Source organism: Aulonocara stuartgranti (assembly GCF_965226115.1).
Source record: "Aulonocara stuartgranti genome assembly, chromosome: 22".
Classification (NCBI taxonomy): Eukaryota; Metazoa; Chordata; class Actinopteri; order Cichliformes; family Cichlidae; genus Aulonocara; species Aulonocara stuartgranti.
In genome coordinates, this window is record NC_138957.1 from 957,581 (window position 1) to 976,059 (window position 18,479).

Sequence of the window (18,479 nt, forward strand, 5' to 3'; positions counted from 1 at the left end):
ATACACTGTGGTTTTTCAGCATTCAAAGATTGATGACACCGTGTCAGAGCTGGCTATGAATTTCAGAAGCATCAGGCCTTAACAGAAAAGTTAGCAATAGTTCTTTTCCTATTACAGCTACATCCACTTCTGTCGTGCCTAGGCTGCTCACTAGGGCTGGGTATCATCACTGATTTCTATAATCCATTCGATTCCGGTTTTCAAAGTCCCGATTCGATTCAACTTAGCCTCAGACAGTCAGAAATATTATAATTTAGGGCTGCTCAATTAATCGAATTTTAATCACGATTACGATCTGGGCTTTCAACGATCATTAAAAATGACTGAGCCGATTATTAGCCCCTCCCTCATTTATCCGCGACACCTTAAAGACCGGTCCGTGAAAATATTGTCGGGCATAAACCGTCCGTGGCGCAAAAAAAGGTTGGAGACCGCTGATTAAGAGGACCCGAGGGAAGCTCGGAAAGCTAAGCAGAAGTTATTTGGAGAGTGACTGCCGTTGGTTGAAAAGAGAGTTTAAAAAAAAAACTTCAGTGGTGTTGCACACTATTTTATATTATTTTTTTAAAGTCATTGTTAACCCTTTAAAGCCGGTCAGAGCAGCACGCTCCGTTTTGCGTAACTATTGTTAAATCCCTGTAGAACCTGAACCGTGTAAGCTAGCGCAATAATTTGTTTTGCATATGAAACCGGAGGAGTTGTACTTACATCTGATGCCATCAGCTTGTCCTCGGTCATGGTTTCCTTCCACATATAGCTTTGCAAAAATTGCATAAAAAGCGCTTGCAGGAACAAAAACATAATATTCCAGAAACAGGCTTTGCCGATCTGATCAGCTGTTCGTAACACTTCCCACAGTGAAACAGAAGTCAGCGCGAACTATCGCATGTCCGCCATTTCCTGGCCGAAACCGGAAGTGACGTCATTTTCGCGGAAATTGTAGTTTTTTACTTGTAGGCCTTAAAAGCCTATACTGGTCATGTTTGACTTTTCTGAATAGTTTCTGGGATGCTTAGAACTCGAATTGCACTGCTGGAAATAGTTTATTTTGATGCACATGCTGTTTTCTTTGCAAATTTGCATCAAAGGATTGTTTTTTCGTTTTTCCTGCAGTATATAAAAATTGGTGTATCTCCAAAATAAAACTATGAAGACACTCAAAATAAATTTCCTGTTGTTGTAAACTATTTTTTGCAACTTTTTTGTATTTAAAGTTTTGAGGGATAAACCTCGTAAATTTCTCCAAGTAGAAATATATGTAAAAAACAAAAAACAAAAACGATTTTCAAATTTTTTTGTAGTTTATTGCACTTTTTTGCAATTAATGTAGTTACTATTGTCATGGTCCTGGGTCGGTGACCCAGCGCTTTTAGTTTGTTATCATTTTCTAGATGATGATTGTTTAAGTTCTGTGTTATTTTCGATCTGCCTCTGAGTCTGCGTCTGTATCTGTCTGTCTATGGTGTCTCCCCATCTGTTTGTGAATCTGTCTGTTTAGTTCAATGTCTTGTCTGGTTCCATGTATCTGAGTTTCCTGTTTTATTGTGAAGGTCCGTGTCATATGTGAGTGTGATCAGTTTACGTTTCCCCTGTCCCGTCAGCCCAGATTTCTCCCAGCTGTGTTGCCCTCCTGTCTCGCATCCCCTGATTACTGGTGTGTATTAAGCCCTGTGTGTTCTCCTGCCTGTTGCCGGTTCGTCTGTGTTACTTCGTGTCAGTCTGCGTTACCCTGTGTTCCACAGTGTCCTGTTCCTCGTCTGCGTCTCTCTGCTTTTCATCCCCTTTGTCGTATGCTCCCAGGTCTGTTATTTTTAGTTCTCCCAGTTTAGGTGTCTTCAGTTATTTGTCATGCTCCACTGCTTGTTTGCCACTACACCTTTGTAAATAAACCTCACCAGTATTTCATCCACTGCCTGCATCTTGGGTCCTGCTTCCTCCACACCACACGGCTCGCCTTACCAGCCGTGACAGTACGAACCGGCCACAATGGACCCAGCAGCATTCAACCCGCCCGAGGAGCTCCGGGAGGATATCATTTATTCTGTGGACCGTTTAATTAATTTATGGCTGGGGCATGAGGAGAAGGGATTCCGCCAAGCCATAACTAATCGATTGGAGCGACTGGTTTCCGGTCTCCCCTGGCTGTTCAGCTTACTCCACCCACTTGTTCAGAATTTCTTTCTGAACGAGCTGCACCTTCACCCCCCTACCGCTCGTCTGCTCAGCCCACCGGAGGATATGCAGTCCGAACTGCCGGATGTGGAGTTACCCGGCCTGTCGGAGCGTTCTCCGAGGAGGAAGCAACGTTCATGTCGTAGGCGCCTCACCCCACAGCCGGGTGGTGGGACTTCAGAACCGCCGGCTGTGGTGAGTGAAAATGACACTCTTTCTGTTTCACCAGACTTTGGGACTGTTAATTCTGGGGCTGTGTTTATTCAGTTAGCCACCCGGCCTAAAGCCCAGTCGCCACCTCCACCACATTCAGCCTCACTACCCATAGCTCAGTTACAGTCACAGCCAGACTTACTACAAACTATGCTACAGTCCATAACCCAGTCTATAGCTCAGTTGGCAGAGGAATCATTAGCCCTATCATCAGTTCAGCCTCCTGTTCAGCAGCCACTAGCCCTGCGTCCTGTGTCACCAGCTCCTCCAGTACAACAACCTGAATCTATGCTATCCGAAGGGAATTGTTTTTCATCCGTCCATTGTAAGCAGAGAGACAAACCAGTTAATAACGTAATCATCCCTCAACAGCTGACCAGTCCTGAGACTGTGATGCACTCCAGGGCCTCCCCAGAGGCTGGGTTTCAGCCCTCAGCCCACTCTGGACCCCTGGAGGCTAGGAACCCAGCTGAGGACTGCACAGAGCTGTCGCTGCCTGAGCAGGGTCAATGCTCTGCGCAGCTGCAGGCCGCTATGTGTTTGCCAGAGGCCCGTGTGCCTGCTGGTCCTGTTCTGTCCCTGCCAGAGGCCCGTGTGCCTGCTGGTCCTGTTGCGTTCCTGCCAGAGGCCCGTGTGCCTGCTGGTTCTGTTGCGTCCCTGCCAGAGGTCTCCGCACCTGCTGGTTCTGTTCTGTGTGTGCCAGGGGCTCCAGTGCCCACTGGTTCTGAGACTGTCTTTGCTGGGGGGCCCGTGGAGCCCGTCCAGCCTTCTGCCTCGTTAGCTGGGGGGCCCGAGGAGCCCGTCCAGCCTCCTTCCTCGTCAGCTGGGGGGCCCGAGGAGCCCGTCCAGCCACCAGCTGCTCCACCAGCAGCCTCATCCACGCTTGCAGCAGCAGTTTCATCCATGCCGCCACCTGCTGCAGCGCCTCCGTCTGCATCCTCCACGCCGTTGCCTGGCCCGGCCTCTGCTGCATCCTCCACGCCGTCGCCTGGTCCGGATTCAGCATCCTCAGCGTCGCCTGGTCCAGCGCATGCTTCGGCTTCATCCGCTTCACCTGGTCCAGCCACTGCTTCATCCTCGCCTGGTCCAGCCACTGCTTCATCCTCGCCTGGTCCAGCCTCCGTGTCTTCATCCTCGCCTGGTCCAGCCTCCGCATCACCTGCAGTGGCCTCGTCTTCAGCTTCCTCATCAGCTGCTTTGCCTGGTCCAGCTTCAGCATCCTCATCAGCTGCTTTGCCTGGTCCAGCTTCAGCATCCTCATCAGCTGCTTTGCCTGGTCCAGCTTCAGCATCCTCATCAGCTGCTTTGCCTGGTCCAGCTTCAGCATCCTCATCAGCTGCTTTGCCTGGTCCGGCCTCTGCATCATCATCAGCTGCTTTGCCTGGTCCGGCCTCTGCATCATCATCAGCTGCTTTGCCTGGTCCAGCCTCTGCATCATCGTCTGGTCCAGCCTCTTCCTCATCGTCTGGTCCAGCCTCTTCCTCCTCGTCTGGTCCAGCCTCTTCCTCCTCGTCTGGTCCAGCCTCTTCCTCCTCGTCTGGTCCAGCGTCTTCCTCCTCGTCTGGTCCAGCGTCTTCCTCCTCGTCTGGTCCAGCCTCCGCTTCGTCTTCCTCCTCGTCTGGTCCAGCCTCCGCTTCAGCTTCCGCCTCGTCTGGTCCAGCCTCCGCTTCACCTGGGGCTGCAGGGGCCACGCAGCCTTCAGGTCCCCTACTACCACCTCCACATCGTCGGTCATCTGCCTGGCCGCCTGTTGGGCATCTCCGCCACCGTGGACGCCCTCCTGAACGCCGCCACTGCCTTCCACGTGGCCGGCCTCCGGACCTGTTTCCACGCCGCTGTTGCCGTCCGCACGGTCGGCCCCCAGAACTGTTTCCATGCCGCTGTTGCCGTCCGCACGGTCGGCCCCCAGAACTGTTTCCACGCCACTGCCTACTGCGTGGCCGGCATCCGGACCTGCCCCGTTGCCATTCGCATGGTCGGCTTCCTGAACTTGACCATCTGGGCCTTTTTGGACTCTGTCCCTCCGTCCTGGGCCCCCTCCGCCCGCCCTGGTCGGGTTGTTTTCTGTTTTGTTTTGGTCCGTTTTTTCGTTTCTGCTGGGCTGTCTGGTGCCAGCCCTTGAGGGGGGGGTACTGTCATGGTCCTGGGTCGGTGACCCAGCGCTTTTAGTTTGTTATCATTTTCTAGATGATGATTGTTTAAGTTCTGTGTTATTTTCGATCTGCCTCTGAGTCTGCGTCTGTATCTGTCTGTCTATGGTGTCTCCCCATCTGTTTGTGAATCTGTCTGTTTAGTTCAATGTCTTGTCTGGTTCCATGTATCTGAGTTTCCTGTTTTATTGTGAAGGTCCGTGTCATATGTGAGTGTGATCAGTTTACGTTTCCCCTGTCCCGTCAGCCCAGATTTCTCCCAGCTGTGTTGCCCTCCTGTCTCGCATCCCCTGATTACTGGTGTGTATTAAGCCCTGTGTGTTCTCCTGCCTGTTGCCGGTTCGTCTGTGTTACTTCGTGTCAGTCTGCGTTACCCTGTGTTCCACAGTGTCCTGTTCCTCGTCTGCGTCTCTCTGCTTTTCATCCCCTTTGTCGTATGCTCCCAGGTCTGTTATTTTTAGTTCTCCCAGTTTAGGTGTCTTCAGTTATTTGTCATGCTCCACTGCTTGTTTGCCACTACACCTTTGTAAATAAACCTCACCAGTATTTCATCCACTGCCTGCATCTTGGGTCCTGCTTCCTCCACACCACACGGCTCGCCTTACCAGCCGTGACAACTATGGACTTAATGGAGACATATTATTAAAATATGGGCTATAAAAGTTGTATAGCAACTTGAAATGCTCCCACAAATGGCACTACAACATGTAAAAAAACAATATAAGCTCTGGCGGACTTGGTTCTATGGTAGGACTTAAAGAGTTAAATAAATATCGTCAAATAATCAAGATCACAATTTCAGTGAAAATAATCGTGATTATCATTTTTGCCATAATGCTCCATCTAGAGAGAGAGAGAGAGAGAGAGAGAGAGATTTATTAGGGGTGCAACGATACACAAAATTCACGGTTCGGTTCGGTTCGGTTTGATACTTTGGTGTCACGGTTCGATATTTTTTCGATACAAAAAAATGTTCATGCCTTTTTAATTTGTCATTTATTAAAATTATAAATATATATTTTAACTCAAAAGTACAGTTTTTAAATTTAACCCTAACCCTTGTGCGTGTTTTTTATTTTGACAGCGAATGCGCACCTGCGGACCACTTATGTGCAGCCCTGGTTATTTAGCTCGTCATATTGCAGTGTTAAGGTTCAAAATATTGGGGATGGAGACAAGAGAAAAAACCACAATAACAACACTGGTCCGGCCGGGTTGAGTCAAACGATGATTTAATGATCACACACGTGGGAGATGGACACTGATGCAGACAGCCTCAAAATCTCAAAATGGTGGAGCATTGCTCAAACTTTTATAACCTCTGGTGCCTCCACCTTATCATAAAAAGCCTAAACATTCACATGCTCTCTCTCACACAGCGCCTAAGCTACGACCTTGGCTCCCTGTTTATCTGCTCCTGCTGAAATGGGGCAGAAAACTCCAGCACACTCTGTTCTCTTCTACTCAGACAAATTAGACAATAACCTTCTGCGAACAGTATTTCTTATAACTCAGCAATATAATGCATCATAAAACAATATCATTCATTCACAACAAGTCAGCAATTTAATGTAATGCAAATCAGTTTAACTAATGCAATAGTTATCAGCTTCTTCTAATTCAGGAGAATAATGCAAACTAAAACTACATAATAATTCACAATCTTTAATTAGGGGTATAACATGGCATAAAATAATATCATAATTTTACAATTCCCCCTGATGAGGTCATTAGAATAATGACCTCACAAACACCCTGTAGCCCAGTGTGGCCGGGTTCATCTCTTCTCACTCCCGAGGTCCTTTGTCCCCCTGAGGGGCAAACCATATGTAAGATGACCTCTGTGTTTGCGCAAGTCAGGTGCAAGACAAACTATTACTACAAGGATAGCAGGTCCAGATGACACTCCCCTGTTCTCCCACAGCTTTATTTGGTGTTCCCTGATACCATTCAGACGTAGACTAGAACCTCTGTCCGAAGAGCTCTTAACCTTTATTTTATTGCTGCAGCTACCAGTGTCGTCCAGTTGGGTGATCCTCTGCTCTTAATTCCTCAACCTTAGGGGTTAGACAACCCTTCAGTCGTAACACAGATCAGGGGATTATTCTGCTCCGATTTCAAACAACGATCTGTGTATTCTCCAGAAAAAGGAACAGGAAGGTGCCCCCTTTTTGCCCAAAAGCCTCTCGAACTTCGTTGGTCTGGTGTTCCCGGATTTCCGCCAACCCCTTCATGGTTATTGCTGTGTTTATGGGATCCATCCTTTTGTGGTGACTAGCTGGAGCCCAAACGCCATGACCCTTGGACCCAGTTGATGTCTCGGCAGTCACTGTGTCTGACTCTGCTACGGAGGGTCCTCGCATCTCTGTGACCTCGTCTGGTGTCTGTTCCTTTCTCTGTAAGAGACAGAAAACCAAAACACCTCTCTTCCTAACCCTAATAATCTAATGTTCTTATCTACTGACCTTCTAGTGATTCAGAATTGGTCTAAAACATTCAGAATGTCCCAGGGACTTATTCTAATCATATCTTATGTGTGTGTAAGCATGTTTGCATTTAGCCCTCCGCACTCAAGGCATTTCTTACACTTTATCAGTCCGGACAGTCACGCCGAACGAAGCTTCTGACCTTCAAAAGGCCGAGTGCCAACTCGTTATAAGCACATTTGCAAGGTGTGTCTGAAAATTATTGAAACCCCTCTTTTTAACAAAAGACAAAAAATTAACAAATCTTCTAAACGCTATTCAGTTCATTTCAATGAGTAATGATTAAACATGAAAGTGATAGTTTATGCTTTTTCACTGATTCTCTAAAAGGTCCGTCTTCTCGGACCGCTATTAGCTTAAGCTTTACCATTCCTAAATTATTAAAGACACAAATGAAGTTATAAAATGTTCAAATAATCCTGGTTTGATGTTAAAGCTCAACCTTCCCCCCCTTTTTTGACACATTCCAATGTGTCAAATCAACAGAGCTAGAACATTCAAAAAAAAGTTAGGCAGCTACAAAGTTTCCCAGACTCTTAAGGTGATCCGCGTGTAACGTTCTGACTCAGGTATTTAATATTTTAATGAATCTCGTTTAATTAACTGCCACTATTTAAACTAACCTTAAAGACATAATTTAAGAAAAGATCACAAAGAATAACATGATATCAGTGTTTTGTAAGCGCGTGCGGCCCTCCATGCTCGAAGCCTTTTCCCCTCAATAGATCAGTCAGACATTCGCGCTGACTGTAGCTTTTAACCCTTATTAACTTGAGCACAACTCTACAATGAGCAACAAGTTGCAATATGTATAAAAATGATCGTGGTTACACCTGCAATGAAAAATTATATCATTATCCTAACACCTGTAAATAGAAGATTCATCAGAGGTTATAACAATCACAGGAACACAGATGTTAGTATAAGGTCAAAAGCTTCAATAAATGATCATCGATGCAATGCTTGTTGCATGATTCTCATACAATAATAATGCTGACATTGAAAATAACAGTATAACACCCCCTTTTGTCCCGTTTCACTTGACACCTAAACGTTTATAAATGCCTCTTTAATTCTTGATTTTATTTCCCCCTTTTCTCCCCTTACTGACCACAGCAGGGGGATCTTAGTTTTGAATCAGCCATGAATCCAGCTCACCTGATTCATCAGTGAGCTCCACCATCACTGGCGTCTGACAGGGTGGCGCTGCATACTCTTCCTTTAATATCACTATTTTCAACCTGTTAATGAGAGTGTTTAAACCTGAAGTCGACTACGTCCACAACAAGTCAATACAGCTGTAAATGTGGCCAATTATCAATCTATTACCAATCAATAACAACAGATAACTTCTATTTTATGCATGCTTTTAATCAACCACTCACCCAGAGGATCTCCAATCCCAGCAAGTTCCTTCTCCTCCTTTAATGAGTCTGTCCTCCTTCCATGCCCTGGTAACCGGTCCATCCAGAGCCATATGATCTCAAATATACATACAACAAGCCAAACCACACCTTGGTCACACCAACCCCTTCCCACCCCCAAGATGTCCAATGCCATCCTAGTATGGACTGTCAAAAGTGGCTTTAACGCTGACTGTCCTGACAATCCATCTCATACTTTTCCTGGTCAGATTTGCCAATCTCTGCACCAGGGTTTTAAACGTTTCGCCATTTTCATTAGGTTTTATTTTTTATTTAGTTTCGACTCCAGATTTTCAATTTTTTGCCAGTTGTAATTAGTTTTTACCAATTCTTTGCTAGTTTAGTCTAGTTTTTATTTTCTGAAAATCCTTAGTTTCAATTTAGTTTTATTTGTGTTTTGTAAAAGTTAAGTGTAACAAAATCTCAGTTGCATCATATCAGTCATGCTCTTCTAATTATCCTTGGGTGTTGAGACTAATAACTATTAACTCTTGCCGCACCGAGTGGTCCTAATTTTGGTTAAAGTGAATTGATAACCTTTTGAAGGCGATTGTTTCACACCTTTATTTAGATGTCCCAGTCCTGTTATCTCGGGATACATCACACTGCCTTATCTGGGGTTAGCTGTTTTCGGGGGATGCGGGTTGAGTGGGGGAGCTCTTCAACGAGGGGGAGTGTGCTCCCCCTGATGAGGTCTTCTAGGTAAGCTAGGTTAACCTTCTTGTGTGAGCTTTTCAAGTGCACTTTTAAGGTTTGTGGGATTTTTTGTTTTATAAATGTCCCTCAAGACCCCCTGATGACCCAGTAATTCATTTTTGCGCACTGTAGTACACATTTAGTTTTTTGCTTGTAGCTCTCATACTCTACTTGCCACTCCTCTAAGTCCTGATGTTTCTTAGAGAGGACAACAGAACCTTTAAAATTATATCACATGTGTGGGGGTGTGGCCTTGCCAATTGTTTTTCCCACCTTTTCAAAATGGCTGGCGTGCCCACAAGCACATTTTATGGAAGAAAGAAAGGTAAGCTTGATATTTACAATTAAAATGTTTTGTTAAACTCAGATTTTTATTTTATTCAAAAAATAAACATCTAGTAAATAATTTCAGGGGTCTTTAAGAATTAGGCTCATTTACTTTCACAGGGAACATGACTAATTTATTAATGTGTGCTCTACACATTGGGACTTTATATTTATATTTATTTCACTTTTTCCTAATACCCAACTTTTGACAAAGGCGGAGAGAATTCTTAACACAATTATTAAGGGAGATTCAAACATAGATTTTTCAAAATATGAGAGGGTCAGGACCCACTAAAAGCCACAGAGAAGATTATCGAGATGCAGTGGCAGATGTAATAGAAAAAGACACAGGGCCACCTGAAATCTGTCGTCCTATCTGGTGCAAAACCAACATGTAGTAGAATCTGGAATTTTGATTTTGAGTTAAAAATAAAATATGGGTAAAATGCAGAAATCTTTTCCAGTAAAGTAAAAAAAAAATAAGTGTCGCAATTATAGTTGAATCCATAACACCTAATTGTTTCTACGAGATCACGTCGTTGCTGAAAGTTATCAGTGATCTCAATGTGTGAAAAGAACTCACAGTATCTGGAGTTTAAGCTCCTCTTGGCTGAGAAACCTGGGACAAACATGTGAACAAGACCTGAATAATACCAGTAATGAAGACTTCTCTCCAAAGATCAATAAAAGGAAGCCCCAATCTGATGAGAGTCTAGCAAAATATGGTTCACTCCACTTGCCTGAAATGGTTAGCAGTCCAAGGCATTTCAGTTGTAGAATGATTGGGTACAACAATGAAACAGATGTGAGATGAGGGAAGTGCCAAATGTTCCTTTGTGTCTCCAAATAAAATCAGTACTTCCTCAGATATCCTAAATAAATTGACTTTTGTGAAATAGAAAGTTCAGTGCCATCACTTATTCCTAAACCAATAGTTTACAGCTAGTGAAGTGTCAGTGACTTCTGGGTTGGTCCCTGATCTTCATCTTATGAGATTGTTATTTTAATAACACTTGATTCATTTAAAAGAAAAAAAGAAAAAAAAGAAAAAAAAAGAAAAAACGAAAATATTTTCTCCCTGTTTTTTCTTATTCTCTGGGTCTCAGGAGGACATTATGTCCCTCTCCACTACAAGACTCTTGTTATGTCTACAAAACAGTCATATTAAAATCATCCTCAATTCTATTCTGGCGCTGTCTCCCGACTTTTCCTGACCAGATTCTGCGGGTGAACGGAGCAGCAACCCAGACGACTCGACTAACGTACTACCTTAATTTCACTATAGCAGGGCACGCACACATCAATGCAACCAAACACATTTTGCTATAAATCCAGTTAATTTTAGTTAGTTTTGTGAACATTCAGTACAGTTTTAGTTAGTATTCCTTTTGTTTTGATTTTATTACCGTTAACGCAAATTTTTCCACTTCTACTTTTCGTTATTTCATTTGTTGTCTTTAATAATAATAATCTCCTCTGCACCCTGAATAAACACCATTAACATGATCAACCTTTTGCTGCTTGTTATTACACTATGTTATTGAATCAAATACTTCATGCTTATGTGGTTTACGACATTATATGTATCTAAATCTCCACTTTGTGTCTAAATGTTTGAAGGATTTTTGAGGGTCAAATTTTGAGAATTTGACCATAGTGAAAGTTATGGCATTATCACCCCCTTTGGGGATTACCTGTTTCCAGTTTTGATGATATTCCTCCCCGTTCTTTATTTTTGCAAGTACCCCTCTTCGGTGGCGAGAAACTGTTGGTGTGATCAAGCGGGTGCTGTAAAAACAAAAGCTCAGGACAGAACAGTCACCAGTCATGTACTTCATTCAAAATTAACAAATATCAAGCTTCATATTGATCCTCTGAGTGTAATGGTACATTTTAATTTGCACTTCTAAAAACAATATTTTCTTTATTTTACTCTTGTTCTTGTGCAGCACCACCCCTCAGCACATGCCCCTGTTATTTTATCTTACTTTTAAATTGTTGACTACTTCAAGAGAGCGCCCAAAAGACGGGGACCAGTGTTTATCATTACATATCTCCATTTTGAGTGTGGCTGTCTATCATTCCCCTGTTATTCATAGACCTCGGTGGAGGGTTTTTTGTTTGTTTGTTTTTTTTTCTAAAATTAATTGACTCTCTATAGTGACCCACTATGGTTAATAATAACATGCTCAGTCATGAGTGGGATCAAACCTTTTCTTCACTTTAGCATTTAATATTCCCAACAATATAATGTAATACCTTAATTAAAACACAGCTACTAAAACACAATTTCCTTAATGCAAACATCAGTAGCTCAAAATTAGCAACCAAAGGGTTCAGTCTGCAGTTCACACTGCTGTGAAGCTACAGCTCTTTAGTCTCTGTCATTCTTCTGTTCTTGCAGACAAAACAAAGCAAAACAAAACATCCACCCTTCTTTTACAGGCTGGGTGAATTGTCTGTGGACATTCAATAATCCTAAAGTCAGCACCGTTTTTGTCTCAGTATCAAGTCAGTTAAACTTTTAGTCGTCAGTCCATGACTTTTAGTCGTCAGTCATATGCATACATCCACACACATTCATACCAAAAGTTGCTGATAATGGAGTCTCACGCGCAGCCTATTCGAGGCTCCATCACCAGCAAGATGACGTCATCATTTTAAAGGAAACAGCTCCTTGTTTGTTTTTCCTTCTTTGGACTGGATTGACTCGCTGCAATCCTTTTAGGCTTCAGGATCAGTGTCCCATATAAGTGAATTTTCTCCCAAGCCCATTATAATCATGGAGAAAAAATACTTTGCGACTGTTTTCAATAAGAATATTTTATAGCGCTTTAAAGTTCAATCTCTCAGGCCTGGATTAAAGAGCTGATTTGTTAAATCAGGAACTCACAAAATACCAAAATATCACCACCGGTGGATCACACCTCTCAGATGTTCTTATCTCAGTGCACTGTAACAAAAGCAAACACAGACGTAACCAATTAAACACTCATATAATAACAGATACTGGGGCCCATTGCAAACATGTCCAAAGTTCAAACCATCTTTCTCTCTTTTAGAGAAAGAGAACAATCCAAACCTCACTGATAGAATCAACCTAGTGTCAAACAAAACCCAAAGATCAACCAAAACTCCTTTTTGCACCAACAAAACATGTTGGATTTACTTGACTCAATAGTGGACACTAGTTACACACCAACTCTTTACCTTGGCAAAAACGTAAACAACTAAGTTGAATCAACACAACCTTTTCATAATCTCTTCGAAATAAAACTCACACCATTCATTCATCATTTTCGCTCTGTACCACTGCTCCTTGTTAGACTGTGTGAAGCACAGTAAACAATTCAGTGGAGGCTTTGAGCCATAAACAGACATCACGCACAGACATTGTTTTCATTATCAAAGTGCTTCAGACCATGTCCTCTAAATCTACACAAATGCCCTCTGCGTGGCATGAAATACATTTAAGCAATAAATAATCAATCAGTTCTTGCTGTTGTAACCAACTCCGTATTTGGATGTTTGTGTGCAGCATTTGTTAATAAAGCATTCTTCATTGCATCAGCGTGTGTGTGTGTGGATCACTTCTCAGTTCATTGAATCAACATTTTAATTTGTGTGTGTGTGTGTGTCATTTCTCCCTCAATCAACGAGTGCATATGTTCATATGTATGTTTCTTTTCACTCTGAGTCGGTGCATGTAGATGTGTGTGTTTGTGTGGGTGTTTGTGTTCATCACTTTCCTGTTGTAGTGTTCTGGGTAAACCACGGCCTGAAGCGTGCCCTGGGTCCTGCCCTCCTCCTTTTCAGTCTGTTTGCATCCATTGGTGCTGCTGCTCAGAGTTCTGTCCATACTGGTTCTGGCCCCAATTGAGGCAGTCCTTTTCTCCAGTGTCCAGCATCTTCTCCTTATTTCGCTCCTCCTTAACTTGACCCTTTTGCTTCGGTCTTCCTTCAGGGTTTTGATACGCAGCTCAATTGTCTGGATGTCCGTTTGTTGCTTGCAGAAGTGCGACTGCTGTCCGTTTGTTTGCAGGTGGAACGGCTGACATCCAGAAGGTGTATAGGAGAGTCTGCAGCTTCCACCTCCCCAGTGGAAGACCTCAATCTTTGTTCTGTTAGTTTCACACAGGCCTCAAGGCTCTCTGGGATCCCTGCTTGCACTTTCAAGCCCACGGCTGAGGTCGTAGTCGTGGTCCCATTCCAGGGGAATGGAGTCCATGGTTGTTTGGGTGTCTCGGCCCGAGCGTTCAGTCCAGAGCTGGGCAGCCCAGGACGCTGAGCGATCGGAGGACGGCAGAGGCGACAGGAAGCCATCCCCCTAACGTTCGCTCCATAGCAGACCGGACAAATCACACTGCTCATCTAGCTCCAGGATGCTCCGGCCTGATTTCAAGTCCGGTGTCTAGGACTCCAAGCCTGATGGGTTCGATTTTCAGCTAGCTCCTCCTGGGCCATGCTCAGTTTCTGCTCTGATGCCTCGAGGTCTTATTGAGGGCAGAAACCTCAGAGTCTTTTCCGTAGAAATCAGATTTAAGTCCATTGATGTTTTCCTTGCTTTGCTCCACGGCCTTTTGCGGCTCTGCTGTTCGGCTCTTCTCAGAGGTCAGCTCCTGGCCGAGCCCCGACACCTGTGCCTTCAGCTTATTTTCTCCTGGTGCTTTGTCCATTCTGAGGTGACCTCAGTTACTCCTCCTGTCCCTGGCACGCCCTTTTTGCTGCCCGATGGTCATTGTTGGTCCGTCACTGTCCTGCACAGTTTTAATGCAGAGTGGTTAAGGTCAGCATGGTTTTGCTCGGCCTCACTTTTCATCTGGGCTTAATGGGCGTCTCGTCACAGCTCTGTCAGCTGAAGCTGTCTTTTTCCATATGGCAAGAATGTAAAGAGTGTGTGAGAGGGGTGTGTCCAATCAGGCACAATGCTGGTGGCTTTGCGAGTGCCTCGTTTTCCAAATCCAGATGTTTATTTGTCACGTACACAGCAACAGAGAGAACAGTCTGTTGTTGGGATGGCTGAGGTCTTTCACGATCTTCCTGGTCTTGGTCCAGCTGTAGATTGAGTGCAGGTCAGGGTGCTCGGAGCGGATGGTGCGCTCAGCTGATTGCACAACCCTCTGTAGTGCTTGTCTGTCCGGCATGGTGCTGTTCCCGAACCAGACAGTGATATAGCTGCTCAGGATGCTCTCAATAGTTCCTTTATATAAGGTGGTCAGAATCGGTGGTGGGAGCCGGGCCTTTCTCAATCTTCTCAGAAAGTAAAGACGCTGACAGAAATCTCCCCGTGTAGTGAAACGGGCCTTGGATTACCGCTCTCCGTCTCTGCTGCATGAGATCATTTTCCTGCAGCACTGTTGACATTTTCAAGTTGTTGTTGCGGGTTCAGCTGCTTTAGCATTTAGTCAGGGTCACATCAAAGATGGTAGAGGAGAGAGCAAAGATGGTAGAGGGGAGAGCAGGAGTCCAGGGTCAGCCTCGGCTTTTCCGGGCCGACAAAGCAGCCTGTAATCAAGCATAAAGAGAAAAAACAAAACAAAACAAAAACAAAAACAAACGAACAGGAAAATCATGTTGTATTGGCTGTGTTACTCAGAGAGGGGAAAAACAACGGGACCAGGCCCTGTGTCAGCCTTCTCTCCCCCTTTTTTTTTTTTTTTCTCACCATATAATCCTCTCATAACCCACCAAGCTGACAGGACAACACAGGTACATGTTAAAATTCTTAAGATCATGTTTAAAGCACAAAAATGGAATTTTCTTTCATTCAGTAATCACTTGTATTAATCAATCAGAAGAAAACATGTCACAATTTGACTTTTATTAACCACTAAATTTGTCGTGTTATCACTGGTTGTGATTTTTTTTTTTTTTTTTTTGAAGTTAAGTTGTTGTCCTGCAACCCAGAGGGTTTATTTGTTAGTAGTGGATAAACTTTATTGTGTAACGGCGGGTGTATGTTAAGTTTCACTGCTTTAAACTTGCTGGAAAATCTTCACGTGTTCATGGGTGTAAGCTGTTTCTTCATTGCGTGTATGTGCGTTTGTACATGGGCTAATTTAACGTTTTTTCTCAAACGAGGCATTTCTCTAGCACGTGCCTCTCTCTCACATTTCTCTGCTTGTGTGTGTTTTTGTTTCACCTTCTTGTTGTGATGCTCCAGGCGCCTTCCCAACCTCCACAAGTCTGTTGGCCGCAATTTTATGTGTAAAACTTCTCTTAATTTCTCCTTTAATTCTCTGCTAGCTGCTGTCTTTTCCACAGCTGCTGATTCTTGCTGAGTTTGGTTTCCATTACTATAATTTTGCTTCGGCCGCCGTGCTTGTGGGGGCAGTTGGTCCAGCCCCGTAGCCACCTGTATCAACACACTGAGAGATTTATTTAATATCATTTTCATCACTGTTAAATAGACTAGCAGGCAAGACGCCCACCTTTGCACTGCAGACTACATGCCAGTCTCCCAACACACTCCTCTCTGAGTTTCAGCTTTAAAACCCAACCTCATTCACACCCTAGTCATTCGAAACCTTATTTGTAGTATCATAATCAGCAAAATCAGCGTTTTAATTACAGGCATGTATCATTGTTTGCAAATCAAAATTATAAAACTCAAAAACACGCTAAACAGGAAGCAAAGTCCTCTGTGCGCGTCACAGCTCATTTGCATGTTCACACACCGTCTAAAAATAGCTCGCAGCGCTGCAGTGCGCTGTCGTCACACACAGGGTCACACAAAGCTCAGACAAAACTCTTCTATTTTATATTACAAAGACGTCTTGTATTTACAATCACTGACAGGCCTAACAGATTGAGCACCTAAGAAATTTCGACAAATTTAAAATAACGAGTAATCAATTAACCAGTATCTGTTTCCTCCAGAACAGCCTATGGCCTGATTTCTAAAGAACCTAAACAATTTCGACAAATTTAACCATAACGGGTCCAACCGAAGAAAGTTAACTTTTTTGTAATCAATTAAACAGTATCTGTTACTTCTGGAACAGTTTCTGACCTAATTTCTAAAATCCCTAACTCAATTTAACAGTATCCAAACAAGCACATGACACCGTTTAAAACGGTGAGGAGACTCGGTAACTCCTAGCTTATTTCGGGATGCCCTGTACCCCACAGTTAAACCAAAACTGAACTACCCCTGTTCGCCGACAGGTCAAGACCGCGCGTCCACGGCCAGGAGGGAGCGTAACCTCCGGGCTATGTGCTTCTTAGCATCTTCCAGTGCCGTCCTATAACAATTTTCACCTAACCGATTTTGAGAAATTTTACCATAACGGGTCTCACCGAAGAAAGATAACTTTTTTACGACCAATTAAACAGTCTCTGTTACTTCTGGAACAGTTTCTGACCTAATTTGTAAAACTATTAAACAGTATCTGTTACTTCTGGAACAGTTTCTGTCCTAATTTCCCTACCAAACTACCTGAGCCTTCAGCTCAACATCCAGGGACTCAAACCCAACATTCTCTGTTACTTCTGGAACAGTTTCATATTTCTTCAACTTCATTAAATACTCTTAAGCAACTTTAACTGCATACCACACGGTGATTCTCATCAAAATCAAAACAGACACTCTACCAGTAATTTCAGTGAGTAGACTTTAATTTAGTCATATCCAATTTGGCACATTTTGGAAATCATTCAACAGGTAGTGCCTTACCTTTAGATAAGCCGGCTTTTGTCCACTCACATCAGACCACTGGCTCGTGCCTGTCCGTTCGACAACCTCGGACCGTCCAAACTTTTAAATTCCACCCCAATACCACAGGACGAGCCCCCAAGCTGTTAAGGTTCAAAATATTGGGGATGGAGACAAGAGAAAAAACCACAATAACAACACTGGTCCGGCCGGGTTGAGTCAAACGATGATTTAATGATCACACACGTGGGAGATGGACACTGATGCAGACAGCCTCAAAATCTCAAAATGGTGGAGCATTGCTCAAACTTTTATAGCCTCTGGTGCCTCCACCTTATCATAAAAAGCCTAAACATTCACATGCTCTCTCTCACACAGCGCCTAAGCTACGACCTTGGCTCCCTGTTTATCTGCTCCTGCTGAAATGGGGCAGAAAACTCCAGCACACTCTGTTCTCTTCTACTCAGACAAATTAGACAATAACCTTCTGCGAACAGTATTTCTTATAACTCAGCAATATAATGCATCATAAAACAATATCATTCATTCACAACAAGTCAGCAATTTAATGTAATGCAAATCAGTTTAACTAATGCAATAGTTATCAGCTTCTTCTAATTCAGGAGAATAATGCAAACTAAAACTACATAATAATTCACAATCTTTAATTAGGGGTATAACATGGCATAAAATAATATCATAATTTTACAGCAGCCACAGAAATTCTTTTGTCCATGAAACCATAAAGCTGCACTTTCTTTTTGCCTTATAGTCTGATTTGTCATAACTTCTCCGTTTCGTGGTAAGCTTTTCTTTGGCTGTCACTTCTTCACCCTGACCTGTCTTATTTGGCTCAGCAGAACTAAAATATATATCTGTCTGTGAAGGTTCTCAATCATCCAGGTCATCGTAGTCAAATATATATCCTGCTGCTTTTACACATGCACTCACATAAGCTCAGCGATTCTCTGCGCGATCAACCTCTCACATGTTTAAGCTGCGGGAGATTTCACTTGTCATGTTTGCATAGTAAGCTAACGATTAATAAGACGATGTCAGAGGAATTGGTGCACAAATTATCATCACTCACAGATCAGTGCTGTCGCTCTCTATACACAGTTCACACGATTGCAAAGTGAAAGCAAAAAAAACAAGCGCAAATTCAAACGCGATTTCAATATGTCACATATTGACAGTGGCTCACCGATGCCAATGACATAATTACCCAGCTACATTTCTGAAAGAATGCAAAAGCATTGACATATATTTTTCCTTCCTACAATAGCCCGACGGGCAGGGCAGAGATAGATTTTGGTAGCCCGACTGGAAAAATCGCTAGCCCCAGGACGTCGGGCTA

At 43.6% G+C, this 18,479-nt stretch overlaps 1 protein-coding gene and 1 long non-coding RNA gene across 3 annotated transcripts in view; both read right to left on the reverse strand.

Annotated features, from left to right (window-relative positions):
- LOC309698882 (dynein axonemal heavy chain 6-like) overlaps positions 1–18,479 on the reverse strand; it is a 31,551-nt gene that overhangs the window by 2,464 nt on the left and 10,608 nt on the right. The gene's annotated exons all lie outside the window — the stretch shown is intronic.
- Positions 5,751–10,936, reverse strand: LOC309698230. The gene is made up of 2 exons (XR_014274027.1): positions 8,407–10,936; positions 5,751–8,262 (listed from the first exon to the last, which is right to left on the reverse strand). It is a non-coding gene; the product is annotated as an uncharacterized lncRNA (long non-coding RNA).